This window comes from Panthera leo, chromosome C1 (genome assembly GCF_018350215.1).
Source record: "Panthera leo isolate Ple1 chromosome C1, P.leo_Ple1_pat1.1, whole genome shotgun sequence".
NCBI classification, from domain to species: domain Eukaryota; kingdom Metazoa; phylum Chordata; class Mammalia; order Carnivora; family Felidae; genus Panthera; species Panthera leo.
Window position 1 is genome coordinate 181,379,061 of NC_056686.1, and position 10,905 is coordinate 181,389,965.

At 38.5% G+C, this 10,905-nt stretch overlaps 1 pseudogene; it reads left to right on the forward strand.

The window, feature by feature from the left end:
* The first annotated feature begins 823 nt into the window (after positions 1-823).
* LOC122226055 lies at positions 824-2,067 on the forward strand (annotated as a pseudogene).
* Positions 2,068-10,905: the final 8,838 nt, after the last annotated feature.

The window sequence follows — 10,905 nt, forward strand, 5'->3', positions numbered from 1 at the left end:
CTCCAGATGCCTGGGTCCAGTTTGTGGCCCTTTGATGACCTCCTTCAACAACAACAGAGCAAGAGAATGGAGACTCTGAAAAGAGTGAAGTTGAAATTAAGAATCTCAGAACCTAAAATCAATAAAGGAAGAAAAGGCTATTCAGTGGCAATAAAGGAGCTCTTAAATAGGATAGGTGGGCATCTCAGTGAGAGAGAGACGTGGCGGGAGAAACTGCTGTCGAAGCAGAAAGAATAGGAGTGAGGGTATTGACGCTGCAATTTCAGAAGTGCAATTCCAGGCATTGACACGGTCCCCCATGTGGCCATGGAAATGGGTGCCTGTAGTGAAGGACTTTGGTCATGAAAGGTCAAGGAACTAAGCTTGATTAAGGAGTTTCACTTTAGCTAAGGCTATAGCTGTTCCCATGGATGCTGAGGTAAGCAGAGTGGAGGGGAAAACTGTGAGCTGAAGTCTTCAATGAATGAGGTAGGAGAGAAGATGTTATGAGCCTAAAATTAGTAAGAACTCTTTGCTGGAAGACAGATGATAAATATTGTAGACCCCATCTCCTGAACTTGGAACGTGGAAGAATGGAAAATCCCACGTAGAAACAGAGCCTTCAAGGAGATAAATTACAGTAAAAACCTGGAGGTAGGGGTAGAGTTCCAAGAATGGGTTGAAGATATAGTGTGTTTTCGTAGCCCAGGGGTACAGTGAAAAGATCTGAAAGCCAGTAGAATACTAGAAAGTTGATTCTTCAGCCAAAAAGAAACAAAAACCTACTTAAAAGGTAAAAGCATGAGAAGCTAAAACATTAGCTGGAGGGCTTATACCACAGGCGATGCTAACCACGAGATGTGAAGGTGGGATTGGTTTAAGTGGCTGCCCGTGTGCTGCCAATAGAACTGTTCCCAGCAGTTCCCAGGTATTTAAAAGGAATTTGGCATTCTTGATAGAAAGCCAACATCAACTGGATTGCTTCTTGCAGAGTACTGGTCCACACAAACAGGCCAGCAGGGGACAGATGGATTCACAGCAACCGTCTGGACAGGGATGACCCTGAAAAGGCCCATTCACTTTCCACCCTTCTCCCCATCTGCAAATTTTCCTCCTTCCATCCTCTGCTCTTCTCACCGTCCGTTCACTCCACCGCAAAAGTCATAGTAGAAATGAACAACCATCCAGTGTTCTGACTTTCTACGTTTTTTCTGCTAGACCTCCATTTCTAGCTCCTCTGGGTGGTCACTTGCTCATTCACAGAATCTTGTTTCTAAACTTGTCTTCTGACGATTCCCAATGGGTCGTAACGCAGCCGTTCTCCACGGAGGGAGCGCAGGCCGTCCCGGTCCACATCTCGTAAGAGAGATCGCAGGCGCCGAGAAAGGTCCCGGTCCCGGGAGAGAGATCCTCGACGGAGCCGCTCTGGATCTCCGCACAGAAGAGGCTCCAGATCCCCAAAACGGCATAGATCCACATCTCCTTCCCCTTCTCCACTAAAAGAAAGAAGAGATGAGGAAAAGAAAGAAAGAAACAGAGCAAAGAACGTCAGATTACTGAGGAGGGCTTAGAGGGCAAAACAGAGGAAGAAATCGAAATGGTGAAGTTAATGGGATTTGCCTCTTTGGACTCCACAAGAGGGAAAAAGGTGGACGGCTCTGTAAATAAATGCCTATGCCATAAATGTATCTCAGAAGAGGAAGTACAGGCAGTATATGAATCGAAAAGGCGGATTCAATAGACCTTTGGTTCCGTTCTCATTGCATCAGAACTAAAATGTTAAAGAATGGGTTTTTTTCCCCATGTTGCTCAGAAGAGTGGATTTTGTATTTCATATTTAATATTCATAAAAAAACATGATCACAGTCTTTACTCCCTGTAAAAGTAAGAAAATGGTATTTATTATGTGTGCATTTCACTTACCCTGACTCAAAAAAAGAAAGGTTAATATATTTTTCTTTTAGGAAATGTCATTTGGGGCAATCGTCAACCCCAGTTTTTTGTTCTTATTGTTGTGGAAGCTGTGTATGTTTTCTTCTTGGATGCTCGTTAGGATTTTTGAAAGCACATAGAAGTAATTTGGATGTAAGTTTCTCAAATAAAGCAATATTTCTACCCTTTAAAAATAAATAAACAAACAAACGTGTCTTCTGTGGGGCACCTTTGCCAGAGTTATGGAAGAAAAAACAGTTTTATAAAAATTGGCAGACAATTCTTTCGTATTTGTCCCTTATTGTGATCCCTGTCAAGCAAGAGAAATGTCACTCCTGGGACTGAATTTCCCTAGTAATTCTCACAGTAATCAGTACTATCACCAACAAGACCACAGCCGAGATGTCATCCCCTGTCCTCACCAGTCAAAACCCTGACAAAATCCGATACATTTCAAAAATCGTTAGGAATGAATTTTAGCTTAGATGTGTTAGACCATTGGATCCCTCAAATTATAGAAAGGCACTTTATCACTCTATTACTTATCTCCTTGAAAGATTCCCTTATGCACATAGTGTTTAACTTGGGTAGAGATATGTGTATGCTTTTGATTTACTAATCTAAAAATATGGAAGTTCACTTTAAATTTTTTAAATGTTTTTTAATTTATTTTTGAAAGAGAGACAGAGCATGGGCAGGGAAGGGGCAGGGAGAGGGAGACCCAGAATCTGAAGCAGGCTCCAGGCTCCGAGCAGTCAGCACAGAGCTGATATAAGGCTCGAACTCACAAACCGTGAGATCATGACCTAAGCCAAAGTCGGATGCTCAACCAACTGAGCCACCCAGGTGACCTGGAAGTGCACTTCAAGAGAAGTTATCTGGGAAAAGAAACTGTTAACCAACTATAAAAGACCAAATGGAGAACAGAAATTGACTTGCTGATATTTTGGTTCCCTAGGTGTCAATTTCAGCTGCATGTATAATTTTGTGTTTTCTCTCATGGTTTGGGTGGGTTTTTTTCTCTTTTAAAAAACTTGTGTTTATGTATTTTGACAGAGAGAGAGAGAGAGAGAGAGAGTGATGGGGCAGGGGCAAGAGAGGGAGACAGAGCATCTTAAGCAGGCTTCACGCTGTCAGCGTGCAGTCCTATGTGGGGCTCGAACTCGCTAATCATGAGATCATAACCTGAGCCTAAATCAAGAGTCCGTAGCTTAACTGGCTGAGCAGGGTGGGTTTTTTGTTTTGTTTTGTTTTTTAGTGATTTTATTACACATGAACCAAATTCTTGCTTAAGGATATTATGCCCGGGGCACCTGGGTGGCTCAGTCAGTTGAGCATCCGACTTCGGCTCAGGTCATGATCTCACAGCTGGTGAGTTCGAGCCCCGATTCGGGCTCTGTGCTGGCAGCTCAGAGCCTGGAGCCTGCTTTCGATTCTGTGTCTCCCTCTCTCTCTGCCCCTCCCCTGCTCATGCTCTGTCTCTCTCTCTGTCAAAAATAAAAAAATAAACATTTAAAAAAAAAAAAGAAGAAGAAGAAAAAAGGATATTATGCCCAAATTTGTGCTGATTCTAAGGAAATTTTTTTATCAGAAATTTATTTTCCAGTAAAGTATATTGTATAAGCTGCTGAGTTTTGACTTGTTGTGTTGTAATTTGTTACTACTTATTTTCTTTACCCACTTCTTTTGAAACCGTAGCTTGTGTAGAGGGGAAAAGTGCTGATATGTTATACATGCTCCTTTTAAGCAACGTGGCAGCTTTTTATTTTTGTGGGTCATGGTATGAGGTTGAAAAAATTGAGTGTACAACTTAAAGCAGAGTCCAGCATCTGGTATTCTTTTCTCTGCCCATTCCCTTTTCTCTTTGTGAACCTATACTCCTCCTTATCTTCCTTATCTTGCTTAGTTGACAAATATTTCTTGAACACCTGCTGTGGGCCAGGCACTGGTCTAGGCATGGGAGAGAGAGGATGCAGCCAAGATCCCAGCTTCTATTCTAGGAGAGAGAAATTGAAAATTAGCAAGAAAAGAGCATTTTGTTTGTTTATTTCAGATGATTAAAATAAATGCAAAAAGTGAATAAAATGAAATGGGGTAACAGGAGAGACTGAAAGCCTCTCATAGGAGGAGAAATTTGAGCTGCGACTTGAATGACAAAAGAAGTCAGCCCTTCAGTGATGTCCGGAATGTTTTTCCCTGGAAGCAGGTGAGGTAGTAAGACTCAGACCTGAATGTAAGAATAAACTTGACACATTCAAAGCCAGGAACATAGTGAGGAAGGATCTTATTTTAATAAGGCAAAGAAACCATAAATTGAAATGGGGCAAGAAAGGAAGCAGGAAGGCCAATTAGGTGCCTACTGAAGTAGGTCAGGGAAATAACAATGGTGGCTTAAACTTGGGGGAAGTGATGGAAATGAAGAGAAGGAAGACATCAGGGATATATTTGGGGCGGGGAGGAACCTGATAGGATTTGTTGATGGACCACATGTAAGGAATAAGATATGGTAAAATGACTTTTAGGTTTTTTTGTTGGCTGAGCTACTTGGTAGATGGAAGGTACAAGAAAAGAAAAAACTTCATTTTCTAATATGTTAAGTTTGAGATGTCTGTTAGATGTCCAAGGAAGATGTTGAGATAGGGAGCTGTACAACTCTGGGTATAGCTCTGGTCAAGGTGTAGGCTGGAAGTTCATCCATAGATAGATGGTAATAGAAGCCATGAGATTAGATGAAATCATCAAACAAGAGACCGTAAATAGAAACAGAACGAAAGGTGATCCAAGGATCAGGCCCCAAGACTCTTGTTTTCTCTTTCTGGAAACTTGCAATTTAAAAAATTACATATTTTGTTGACCCTTTAACAAAGAGTTATGCAAGTACAAAGAGTTACAACAGATATCTCAGATGCAAAAGGAACCCTACAAAATGTGGTTGACAATTCATGCATGTGGTATTTGTTTGTGAAAATACTGAGCTATATACAGACCATTTCCCATAAAAACAAATAATGATGCTGTTTTATTACCACACATTGACCTTCGACTAATCACAACCAGATCTGGAGAAACACAAATGGGTGCATTCTATTTCTTTGAACACTAGAGGGAGATATATTCACCTGCAAACCAGAGAGAAAAAAATGAACTTTTTTCCTATCGAAGTGCTCTTTGACCATAGAATCATAGAATATTTTAAATTTTGATATTTTTGCAATCATCAAGAAATAAGTCTTAAATAAAGTACACGTTTGGAAAGTAACTTGATTTGCTTGCTAAACCAGATTTTACTAAAAGGCTATTTTGTATATGCTTGTGATATGGTATCTTTTCACGTGATATCTTAGTTCTTTTTTTCTTGGACAGTGTGGAGTAATAATATAAAAACCAGTTAATTTTGGGGCGCCTGGGTGGCGCAGTCGGTTAAGCGTCCGACTTCAGCCAGGTCACGATCTCGCGGTCCGTGAGTTCGAGCCCCGCGTCAGGCTCTGGGCTGATGGCTCAGAGCCTGGAGCCTGGAGCCTGTTTCCGATTCTGTGTCTCCCTCTCTCTCTGCCCCTCCCCTGTTCATGCTCTGTCTTTCTCTGTCCCAAAAATAAATAAAAAACGTTGAAAAAAATTTAAAAAAAAAAAAAACCAGTTAATTTTTATTTGGAGAAACATCAGTTCTTCCTCCCTAAGAAGTCTGGTTATATATTCATTGTAAGCCAAAGTGTCAAAAACTTTACTCTTGACTTTATGTCTATGGACTTTGAAAATGTGCTGTACTTCAACACGCTCAGTGTTTTTAGGTGGCTTAAAGGTCGTTGGCACTGACTTCACTCTGGACTTTTTACGCGCCCAATAAAATGTTCGACTTTGCTAGGTAATCACATAGATATGTAGCATTTTCATGATTGCCTGGGGCAGCTAGAATACTTTCTCTTTATTTACTTTGGTAATCTTTCCAAAGAACATACTGTAAGACGTCCTCTTTGCCCGATCAAAGGTTGAGTGTGAACCCCATCCAACAATTCTTAGCCTACCAAATACTTTATTTGACCTTGTAACTACTTAGAAGTCTTCTTCCTTGTAACTTCAACACTGAAATGCTTCTGGTAATTAGAGGGGGGAAATGTGTTTTCTATCTCTAGGGAAGGTGGACGGTATAGGAAAAGAGGCTGTTTTCTGGAATCAGCTGGTATGAATCCTCGCTTTGGGTAGATATTAACTAAGCTTACTTTGATAATCATTTCACAATATATACATATATCAAGTAATACTAAGACTGAAATGAATACAATGTTTTATGTCAATTATATCTCAAAAACATCCTGACTTTGTCTCTACTGGTGAAGGTAAACAAGTTACTTTATATCTCTGAACTATCATTTTCTTCTTGGGATCACAACCTTTTAGAATTGTTGTGGGGGCTGATTCAGACAATGTATGAAAAGCATCTAGTTTAGCTCCTGGTAAAAAGCAGACCCTCCCAGTTCCCTGGGCCCTCCTTTTTCCTTCCATGTGAAGTGCTTTTTAAATTGACCCTATAAATCATACATGCATAGATTATGTGCTCTGAAGTATTTGTCAAGTGTTGGTGATACGTACAGAATGTGACCTGGGCCACATTTGCAAGGCATTCTTGTAAGAGTTCATGTGTCATCAGACCTGTATTGTCCTGGGCTCTACATGACCAAGTCAAATCTAGGACCTCACCAGGTGATCGACTACTCCTATTATGGGCTTGTGAGTAGAGAGAGGAGACGGAGCACTGAAAGTGTGGTGAGGACTATTTTCCTTAAAAGGAATGACTTCCTCTTTTCCTCCACAAATCTAGATTTCATCTCCTACCCCCATAAAGGTCCAGTTCAAATCCTTTCTTGAACAGACATTCCCAGCCTAAATGAACTCACCCTTCCAAACACCTATAATATTTATCCAATTCAATCATTGGATTGAAGCATTCCTACTTAACCTTCCTTAATTAAGCATTCCTACTTAACCTTCATTGAAATGTGTCTCCCCAAACCACGTAGGTTCTTACAAGGCATGGTTGCTACTATACTATATTTGTTAGTGCTTCACTTTAACCATTTTGTAGTGCTCTCCCGGAAGCAGACATCTGTACATACTTGGATGAATTTCCATGTCAGTTTTCCTTCAACTTACTTGTCACGTGCATTTTGGCGATAGAACTCATCCATGGTAAATGTGTAGGTATGGTTTAAATCATTCTGCTGACAGCATCTGAAAATTATCTTTCTTTAAACTACAGATTCTTAAAAAGAAAGAACCAAGAAGTATAACATATTATGCTTAACTTTATGTAATAATTTTTGCTGACTATTCACTCCCAATTAGAACAGATTAGTTACCATGATATAATGGCCATCATTTACACATACAATATAGCAGATAGATTCTCCGATAAACATTTTCATCACCAGCAACTGACTTTTTTCTTTTCAAACCCCTTAGTCAAATTGTATTATTGGTCATAAAATGAAAGATAATCTGACAGCTGTAAATTAAACTCTGAGATTAACACACACAACTCCATTTTTACACACACAGAACTAAAACAGATGATGTTTTATCATTTATTATTCAAACAGCAGAATAAAGGGTTGCTAAAGCTAGAATTAGAATGCTTTTCAAGGTCATGAAGGATAAAGAAGCACGCATGAAATGGAGCACCTGTTCCCCAAGTTTCAAACCATAACACAGAAAAGTCATAGTCCTAAATCTTGACTACATAGCAGCTCTGTGATGTGACCCACTTGCAGTGTGACTCTGCCTTAGGGTGGCCCCACCTTGTCTCTAAGAAACACCTAGGCAAGACTTCAAGAGGACAATACAGGAATGTACATTCAAATACTAATAACTGAAGCAACATTATTCTTAAAAGAGTTGCATGGAGCTGTATTTTTTTAAAAGAATATTCAAGCAATGGCTGTTTTTTAAAAAGTAGATGCAGAAAAAAATATGGAAACAGACTCCTTCCCTTCTGCCTTTAATCATTCACAAATCTCTTAGCTGCTAAATTAAATGTTTAATTGACATTTTCTTCTAAACTCCATGGCATTTCTCCTTCCTTTCGTATCCCAAGTCATCAAGTGGGTGGTCTTTACTTACTTGATCCATTTTCGATTTCCTTGCCGCTTGATCTCTTTGAGAATCTTCTATAATCTGACTTCTGTTTCCACAGTCCATTGAAATAGCTTTAATATGGCTAATGACCTTAACCCACTTCTTATTTTTCTTAACTACTCTTCAGAATTTGATGTTGCTATTACTTCCTTCTTAAAATGATCTCCTTCCCAGTCTTGCACACTGCCTGGCCCCTTCTTCTAGTTCTCTCACACTTCTCTCACTCTTTCCTTTTCTGTCCATTTGTAGATATTCCTTAAAGCTTTACTTGTGTTCTCTCCCCTCAGTTCTCATGCCAGTGGCTAATCTACTTTTAAAGCTTCATATACAACCTTGCTGCTTATGAGTCCTGAGTCTTTGTTCCCTGCTATGTTCTCTCTCACTCGAATACTTCTATCTTGTGCCCAAGTATCTACATGACTTTTCCATTTAACTACCCTACTGTCCCAAACCAGCAGTCCAAAACTGACCTTCTCTTCCCCAATTTTTCAATTTCACCTGCAGCCTTGCCAATCTTCCAAGATCAGTATCTTGAGTTCACCTTGGTTTTCTCCTTGTTCTCCAAGTCCAAGTTTATCTTATGTTATTGCTTTTTTATAGAAATGTCTTACAATCATCCCTTCCTTCTAGCCCTACTGCCACTTTTTAAATCCAGGCTCTGAACACTTGGGTAATTGCATGGGTCTTTAATTGTTGTTTGTTTGTCTGTTTGCTTGGTTGGTTGGTTCTTAGTCTGTCCAACATGCACACCTAAAGGCAAAAAATACTAAAATAATCCAGAATGATTCCATCTTCGTCTGGTGTCATCGAACTATTTCAGAAGACTATCCATCAATTCCTTCTTCCTTACCAATCCAGACTTGCCTTCCTTAACTCTTTTCCCTTTGCAGAGTCTCTATATTGTGCAACATAGAACCTCTACTCAGATTGTGATCCTCTACGTGTGATTAAGTCTACTCTTCCTCTGTATCTTTATCTCACTTTATCCCAACTCAATTCAAAAGCACTCCATCAATAAGTTTTGCTCAAATATCCAACAATGTTTTACTCTTCTTTAATATAAGAATTCACATAATATAATCTTCCAATTTATTAACTATTATGGTTTGCATGAATGACATTCTCCTTTCTTTACCTTGTATATATTGTTTCCATTTCTACTTACTTATTCTTTAGGTCCCAATTCAACTATCACTTCCTCTACAAAGTCTTCCATGACCCTCCCACTCATTGTGTCCCCCAAATATACCTGGCATTTTTAGACATGTAATTGAACAGATGTAAAAATCTTCCAGTTTTTCCATATTTTGAAAAAGAATGACCTCAGTGAAATTAATTGCTTACTTAGACCCAAAGGATACATACATAAATTAATAGATAAAGATAATATTTTTCTAGGTCAAGCCATTGGTGTTATTAGTAGAAGCAATAAATAGAAATTAATTCTTAGAGTTATTTTCAGTGAAGCTAAAAAACAGCTCATCACATTGTCTGAAATATTTATCACTGTAGTTTATATAGTAATCACTATTTTTGTTTTTAAAATTTTATCTTTAATTGCAAAAATAACAAACTATACTGTACTGGTGGTGTAGATCATAATACATTTGTGAAAAGAGTGAAACTATGAACTTTAGTTCATATCATACCAATATTTGCTCAGCACTGTAACAAATGTGCTATACTAATACTAATAATAGGGGAAATCGGATGGGGAGATCAGGAGGAACACAGGAACTTTCTACTTCCCACTCAATTTGTCTGTAAACTTAAAACTACTCCAAAAAATCAAATCTATTATTTTTTTAAATGACATATTTATTGTAGAAAATGTATAATGTCATGTAAAAAAGCACAAGGAAGAAAATTTAAAACATCTTTAAGCCTACTACTCTATCATTGCCAATATTTTGGTATCCCTTCTTCTATCATTCTATCTATCTATCTATCCATCCATCTATCTATCTATGTGTCCAGCCATTTATCACTGGAAGATACTTTACCCATTATTATTATGTGACTATTCTCTTTTAGTATTTAATCATATATCACAAGCATTTTTCCTGCCATTAAATAATCTCTTACAATAAAATATTTAATAATCATGTGATATAAACCTCTTCATCCTGAAGCAATATTTCTAAGATTTTCTTGAGCTTTAACTTCTGCAGCCTGATAAACTCATTTCCTGCACTACTTTCTAAACTTGCATTATTGTTTTCTTCTTGGTATTCTTATCTGCATGCTTGGTATCCCTCTCTCAGGATGCTTGAAAGTGAGTTATTGTAGGGGCACCTGGGTGACTCTGTTGGTTAAGCCTAGACTCTTGATCTCCGCTCAGGCAATGATCTCACGGTTTTGTGAATTGAAACCCCACATCCGGCTCTGTGCTGACAGTGAGGAACCTGCCTGGGATTCTCTTTCCTCTCTTTCTGCCCCTCCCCAACACATGCTCACTCTCTCTCTCTCTCTCTCTCTCTCTCTCTCAAAAATACATAAATAAATATTACAATTTTTTTGAAGTGAATTGTTTATACTACTGATTTTCCATTTAACAGAACCATTTTTTTTGTACTAACATTTCTTTGCTAAAAACATATCAGCTTATTAGATAAGGGTAGTTTTAGATATCATTAAGTGGCATGCATACTCTCATACAGCACATTGATGATGAATTAAATCCAAGATCATCTTCTACCTGATGCATAATTTTTATAATGTATGATCCTGGATTACTATTTGGTTTTATTTAATACAGAAACTTGGAGATGAGGGGCTGAGTAGAAGTAGCACCGTACAGAGCTTCTCTGTATTAGAACAACATGCAGAATTTCTGAATTAGTGCACATGGCTTGAAGTAGTCCT